We start from the raw sequence: 8,288 nt of genomic DNA, 5'->3' as shown, positions 1-8,288 counted from the left end.
ATAGAGCATTGCTAGCCTTCCTTACTCTCTCTTCCACATTGCGCTTCCACGGAAGTTTATTGTATAAGACCACCCCAAGTATTTGGTGTTTTCCTTGAGCGGGCGTTCAGTCCCATTTAGCGAGGGGGCCTCCATGTCGGTATTTTGTACTTTCTAGTGAATACCAGTTATTCTGTCTTTTCCGCATTCAGCCCCAGTCCCGCTAGCTTTGCCTATGTGTGGACAGCGTAGAGATTGTTAGTCATTATGTTGCTGACAGTGTGCAGACATTTTCCCGTTATTTAGATGGCAACGTCATCTGCATATGCTGTTATCTTGGGAGCTTTGCCGTCTAACTGTCTTAAAAAGTTGTTCACCACTAATGTCCATAAGAGGGGAGATATCTCTCTGCCTTGTGGGATACCTCTACAGACTTCTTTGGTCATCCTGACATCGTTCCAATCTTCCTTTAATTTCATAGAAACCAAGAGATTTTTGACGCACCGTTGTATGACTAGCTCAACACCTATTGCCTCGATACTATGCAGAATAGATTCCGTAGAAACGTTATTGAAAGCTCCAGAAATATCCAGGAATGCTCCCAGCAATACTCCTAATATTCCAGCGCCTTTTCATTAAAAACCAGTGAATGGAGTGCAGTCTCCACGGATCTGCCTTTTGTGTATGCATGTTGTGATTTGGACAGGCTGCCAGAAGTCTCTACGTCCCTGATGTGCGTGTCTAGGTTTTTCTCTAGCGTCTTCAGAAGGAAGGAGGTTAGGCTTATAGGCCTGAACTCTTTTGAGTAGGTAGGGTTGTTCTTACCTGCCTTTGGTATGAACACTACCCTAGTCTCTCTCCATGAGTGCAGTACATACCAGAGACCTGTACAAGCGCACTGCTACTCAAAATACACCGCGTGCTTACTCGCTTATTTCTCATACTTGTGTATCAAAAACATTTAGCCAACTATGTCGCGATGGTTTTAACACTCCCAGAATTTTTCCACTTACATCAAGTTGGTTAAAAAGACACTTAATATTATGTTCCCACAGACACTAATCCCCGAGGTTTAAGCTGTTGAGACGTTTAACTCACTAAACCGCTGGATTTAACATGGTTTCGCCATACACTTCATAATAACTTCACTGAAGTGATTTGAAGCTGAACTACTAACCAACGTGCGATTCTGACTTTGCGCCAACGCACAAAAACTGGAGCACGACAAAAAAGAATACACAAACAACAATACAATAGTAAACACTCAAGTACACAAGTTACTGGTGATGCGTGTTTCTTGCTTTTTCCTTTGCTGGTCATGAGTAAGATCACCACTTAGTGCAAAATCAAAAAAACAAAAACAATTAATATGCAATAGCAAGTATACGACAGTAGAGACCGACCGATTAATCGGCCTTGGTATCGGCATCGGCCACATTTGGCCGATTCTTTGTACTTCTTTCGGATTATACTAAAATACATTTTTTTACTTTTTTGATTTCTTTAGAGCATAAAATTTGAATTCTTCTGTTTACCATATAAAACACAGTGAATCACATTTGACTAACAATTCATCATGGTGATAATTTAAGTCTAGTATAAAGAAATTCAATAATTGTGCATTAATTTGTTTTTTTTTTTTGTTTTTTTTATATAGCGAAGGAAATTCCTTTACGAATCTCGGGCTTAGATGTTTTGCCTGGTATGTCGGACTCAAACATTAACTTAGGTTACGTGTAAATGGTACTACCGACTAAAACCTCCGCTTTCCTCTGACTCTGATCCCCCACGGTATCCGCCGTTAGGCATTACTTCGTGGGGAGAGGATTTGGCTACTGCTCTTCCTTCTGATAGCTAAGACATTATTTCTTCTTTCATCTAGTTGTTGTCATTTGCCCTTTTTATTTCGATGGAACGCAAGTCTATGAGGACTTCTGTTGCAAATGTGTTGATAGCGTACCAAGAGGCTCTTGATGACAACATTATTTCTATAACTGTCTCTGGTTGGATACTCTGGTGTAAGCTATTCTCGAGTAGATCACGCAGTGGATTAAATCGTGGGCACTCAAAGAAAACATGCGCCGCATCTTCAATAACTTCTGGGCAGGACGGGCATTCCGGGGAATTATCGTGCTTAAAACGGTAAAGGTAACCCCGGAAACAACCATGTCCTGATAACATCTGCGTGAGATAATAGTTTACCTCTCCGTGACTACGGTTCAGCCACACATAAATCCGTGGTATGAGACGATGGGTCCACCTACCCTTCTCTGCAGTATCCCATTGAAGCTGCCAACGTGCGATGCTCTTCCGTCGTTCTTCTTCCCTGCGTTCCTCAGCGCTCAGTGTGGTTGACTTCTCTCGATGGTAAAGATTCCGTCTTTCCTCAGCTAGAACTCGAAGAGGTAGAGGCACTTGCAACTCGTAGTGCGCTCATACGATATATCGGTCCAGCCTTTCTCCACGAATCTTGCGTCTCTAGTGCGTCAGCCCAGATGGATATTCCGTAGGTAAGCACCGATGTGACTACCGATGACAATAATAGACGTCTACTCTGTTTTGGACCTCCGACGTTCGGCATCAATCTTGCGAGACTAGCTCTTATTACTGAAGCTTTAGTACAGACGTGTTCCACTTGCTGCTTAAAGTTGAGTCGGGCATCAAGCATCACTCCCAGGTATCGTATATAAGGTTGTGATGTGATTTCTTGATCCCCGACTTTCAGCTCGATGGTATCTAACTCTTTTCTGCTAGAAATGAGCACTGCTTCGGTTTTATGCTTGGCCAGTTGTAGGTTCACTGAATCCATCCACTGGTTGATTCTCCTGAAAGTGATTTCAAACAGGTGGTGAATCTCGTCCAGGTGTTTGGCGACGATAACTGCGGCCACATCATCTTGGAAGCTTTAATCTCAGAAGTCCGTCGTACATAATATTCCACAGGAGTGGACCGAGAACAGAGCCCTGCGGAACACCACCGGTTATATCATATTCTTTTGCGCCGTTCTTTGTGTCGTATTTCAGAACTCTATCTGTAAAATAGCTAATCACTAGTTTGCGCAGATATGCTGGCACGTTTTTTTCTTCGAGAGCTTGCATGATACAGTCCCAGTTAGCGGAATTGAAAGCATTTCTGATGTCCAAGGCGGCCACCAGGCAGTACTTCTTCGTTCCACCCTTCCATCTATTTCCTGCGATTGCTTTCTTGGCCGTATTAACAACCAGATTAATCGCGTCCATGGTTGATCGTCCTTTCCGGAAACCATACTGGTTGTCTGCCAGGAGTGGGCCGACTACGGTTTCTATTCGTTGATGGATTATGCGCTCGAATATCTTACCCGCTGTATCTAGCATGCAGAGTGGTCGGTAAGATGACGGTTCTTCTGGTGGTTTCTTCCCTTTAGGTAACAGTACCAATCGTTGCTGTTTCCACTTACGAGGAAAAATACCCTCCTTGAGGCATGCATGGTAAGCGTTTAGAAATAATGTTGGTGTTGCCTTTATGATGGTCTTCAAGGCTATGTTTGGGATTCCGTCCAATCCCTGTGCTTTATTATTTCCTACACGATTACAGGCCTCCAGCAATTCTTCTTCAGTGACAGGTGAAATGTCTTCCAGTTCGCATGGCGTTAACTGATAATCGAAACTGTGTTGCTGTGGAAACAGTGCAGTGACGATTTTCTGAAGGAGTTGAGGACACGTAGGTGGCGGCATTTGTTGTTTCTTCAAGTGGGTCATGACCACCTTATAAGGCCGACCCCACACGTCTGTGTCCACCTCGTGTATAAGCTCTTCCCAGCATCTGCCTTTGCTCTCTTTTATGGCCTTATTAAGTTCGCGACGAGCTTTTTTGTATTCAGTGATCAGCACTGCAGAGTTAGGTCGTTGGTAGCCACGCTGAGATATTCTTCTCTTTCTATGACACTCTTTACGGAGATTGCTGATGTAATCGTTCCACCAGTATACTGCAGGTCTTGAATTTATTACCCGTTTACGTGGCATACTAGCATCACAAGCTTTTGTTACTCGCATCATCAGTGCCTTCGTATGTTCTTCTGCACATCCAGTGTTGATCGGGTCACAGCATTAATTTAGAAACATTCGATTTATGTCAAATATGTACAGTTTTGATTACAGTTGTTGAGATTTTGAAGATAATGTTATAAAGCCACTATTAAAGAAGCATTCGTAACTAGGTTAATCTATTTTTAAAAGTTTGCCATAGACAGGATCAAGTAATAATCACTTGGTGCTGTCCTGGACTATAAGGTGCATGGAAAAGAACCTCCCAAACAAGCTTCCGAAGTTTCTATTGAGTCACTATCACTATTTGCCGCCTTTCACAATGCGAAGTATAAATGACAAAAGTCATCTCTTTGAAATATTTTTTTAAAGAAAGTATTCGGTCGAATGTTTCGAAATTTTTTGGACATAATAAGGTGTACTTTCAATTATATTTTAAGATTCGTATTTTACAAAAATTTTGAAAAAAAGGAGTTATGGGTTGTCTTGGGAGGTGCCAAAAAAAATAGTTCCCCAACTGCTGACATGATTCCCGCCGAATGAGTAACTGAAACACAAAAATTTAAAAAGGTTATTAAAGTTGAATATATTCCCTATACAATGACCTAAGATTATTGAAAAATATCAAACGATAACAAAATGGCGTAGTTCTGAAAAAAAGGTAGTTTTTTAAATGCCAAATTGACAATTTTCAACAAATCAAAAAGATCTTTGGTCATTGTATAGTAAATATATTCAAGAACATTCAGTTTAAATTTGAAGCTGATCGGTCAATATCTCGTTGAGTTATGATGTTAGTAATTTTGTGAAAAGTCGTTTCGAAAAAACGCGTTTAAAGTTTCGACTATAGCGGCTTATACCTGTCAAACTTCAAAACTATTCAAGATACGACCTTACCGCTTTCACAGGATATTTTTAAAATTATAAACTATCGAATAAGCAAAAAATAAAAAATCGATTTTTTGAAAATGTCACACCGGTATACCCCCTTAAAATAAAAAAGCTATATAGCTGATTGCTGATTCGCTTTGAGAAAACGCGAATAACTCATTTGTCAACATATATCTTATAATAATAGTTTTTTTAGTTTTGAATATTAATTAAATGAATAAACAACTTCATATTTACATATGAACTGAGTTGTTTCCTTATTTTGGATGTTATTTGTCTTTGTATTTATTCTGTTACTATACTAATTTTCTAAAAAAAGTTGTTGATGAAAGAATCGGTATCGGCATCGGCCGATTCTTTGCCAACTGGCCGATTAATCGCCATCGGCATCGGCATCGGCCAAAATTTTGGTATCGGTCGGGCACTATACGACGGGCTCAATAGCTTCTCCACTCATAGATCTTTGAGTAGATATTAGCTCACAATGCATGTCTATGAGTGTGAGTGGACACCGCCATCGCTTTTGAAGCAAGTTTACTCTCAGTAAGGAAATTAGGCACTCATGCAGTTCTCTGGTACATACTCAAACGACCAACCATAATGCTTTCTGTAGCAAGGCAGGGAAGATTTCTTCTGCACTGGGCGATTTGAATGGTTCGAAGGAACGGATTGCCCATTCTTTTATCTTCCGTAATAATGTAATCGGTCAGAATTGCATCATTGTTCTCTTCATGTAGATTGTCGGTCACGTCTTTACATCCCGGAAAGTGCACGTCTACTAGGTCCTGTAACGAGTCCTTGCAGTTATCCGTCCACTCCCCGTTAATCCTGCGAATTAGACCTGGCGAGGCGGGACTTTTAGATAATAGCCTCCTAAGTCTTGCCACCTCGTTTGTGTTTTCATAACTGCTACAAAAGTTTTTCCAAAACTGAGGTTTCTCCTGAGCACTAACTTTTTGTATTCCTTTAACAGATTTTTGTATTCGTTCCAACAGTCCTTACTTTCAGCTAGTTTGGCTAAGTTAAAGCTTTTACGTACACTACGTCTACACAATTCGAGCTCCTTGTTCCACCAAGGGGTCTCATTTTGCGTTTGAGCCGCAGCGTGGGACTGGCGTAGTGGTAAGCCGTAATAAGAGCGCTACAAAAGAGATTCACGCCCGCCTCTAACTCTTGTGGAGAGTTGAACGCGCGCGGTCTAAGTCTCTTGCCTAACAGTACTTGTCTGTAGCGTATCCAATCTGTATTTCAAGGTTTCTCCTAGTTTAGAGTCTAGCATCATATTCCCTGGAGGATTCAGTTATGCCGATACTTTGGGTTCCGCTAAAGGTTGGGCCGCCAATATCATGTTTAGCGACTTACTTGCTCCGCAATTTGAAGCATTCAAACGTCGTCAAGATGTCTTTTCTTTGGGAGTTTGCAATGGTTGTCAACTCATGGCCTTAATCGGGTGGGTAGGAAACGTTACCATACCCAACAAACAAGTTATTGACATGCCGGATGTTGCCGTTCTTCATAATAAATCGGAGCGCTTTGAATGCCGCTGGACAACAATACGCGTTGAAGTCTAGCTTTAACCTCCGCTCTAATAGAGAAACTTATAAACCTAAGATCAGGGAATGACAGTGTACTTAGCACCCTCCATTTCTCTACCGCTGTACCATTGTTGGTGTAGAGCGTAATGTCTAGGACGTTTTCGACGTGGATCCTATATAGGTAGGATCCTCCCCTCGATTCGCTATCCCTAAGTTACTTACTAGAATAAAGTGTAATAGGGAGTCCCCTGTTGAATTCATGGCATAACCCCAGACCGTGTGATGTGCGTTATAATCAGCGCCAACTACCAACGCTTGCACTCTTCTGCTGGATGTTTTCGCCAGCCTTTCGGCTGTTGGTACCTTCCATCGCTGCTGTGTCATTTGTCCCAACGGGTTACTGCGGTCAATGAGAGCAAGGATCAAATGTCGTTCTGCTACCTCATTTGCCGCAGCCGCTGCTCTGGACGTTGTCGGTATTTCGTTCACGTGCTTGACTTTTGGCTCCTCAGCCACGTCCTTGCACTTCCTCCTTCGCTGGTGCCTTAGCTTTGCTTTCTTTCGAACGTTGCCTCTTTCCAGCAATGTTCTTTTCGAAGCGATTGGAAAATGCTGCGTCAGAAGTAGTGCACCAGTTATGCCTAAGACAGACATATGGTTTCTGTACTACGATGTATACTACAATAAAAGCTCAAGAAATCATATACCAGCATAGTGATACACATGTAGTATATTGTACTATGTTTACATTCATCAGCTGATACAAATAAATTCAAGCAAAATGTAATTATGAATAACAGGCAGGAAAAATGATCCAAGCAATCTTAAAATATTATTGTCCAATATAATTATTTCATATTACATATTATTACATACATACATATTACATATTTTTCACATCATTGTTTTCAAATTTTATTTTTTGATTTCAATTAATTCTGAATTTCACCTTACACCGTGGATCCCAATGGGGCAATAGCCAGTAAGAACCCCTACGTCTAAGGAGAGGTGAGGTTTACTTAGGGCGAAAAGTTCAGCAGACCTACCGCGGTTAACCTTAGGCCAGAAGGATCTTGCGACTAAGCATGTGTTGGCAGCTGACCAGCGCCTACCCAGCTCAGCCGAAGCCCATCTGTCCAATAGCAGACCGCAGTAGGACAATGGTGCTCCTACATGATTCCATGCTTCCAATAGTGAGTCCGTCGTCCCTGACCTTGCAAGCTCACCAGCCTTACAATTCCCCGCGATTCCGCAGTGGCCAGGAACCCAGACTAGTCCGATTGAAAAGTATAACGATGCCACTCATAGTGAGGATAGACATTCCTTAACCAACCCTGAGCGCATGTTCACTGAACTCAGAGCTAGTATCGCCGCTCTACTATCCGAGTGGATCACCACCTCCCTAAAGGTTGTTGCACTTCGAAGCAATATGTCCGTCGCTGCTTTAATAGCAGCCACTTCCGCTTGAAAAACGCTGCAGTAATCGGAAAACCTGAAACTAAGGTTGATGCGGAGCTCACGACAGTGAACTCCCCCGCCAACTTCGACCCATCCTCGCCTCGCCTCCAGCGACTCCTTCCCGCCAAAACGTCCCTTGAGGGAATAAGTGCCAAGGTTGGTGTCGTACGGAGCGCGCCACTCATACTTACGAGAGCCGCTCGTTGAACACTTACTAGTCTTTTGACTAGTGAAGTCTTGTCCAAAGACTTCCACCACACGAGTATCCCATAGAACATAATTGTTTTGACTATAGTTTCATATAGCCAAAGAACCACCTTAGGTGAGAGACCCCATCTTTTTCCGATGGCGCCTCTGCAGCAATATAAGGCAACCGAGGCCTTCTTAGCTCTCCCCTCTATAT

This window comes from Zeugodacus cucurbitae, chromosome 5 (genome assembly GCF_028554725.1).
Source record: "Zeugodacus cucurbitae isolate PBARC_wt_2022May chromosome 5, idZeuCucr1.2, whole genome shotgun sequence".
Lineage (NCBI taxonomy): Eukaryota > Metazoa > Arthropoda > Insecta > Diptera > Tephritidae > Zeugodacus > Zeugodacus cucurbitae.
The sequence above is the reverse complement of the archived record's forward strand: the minus strand, read 5'-3'. Positions refer to the sequence as shown.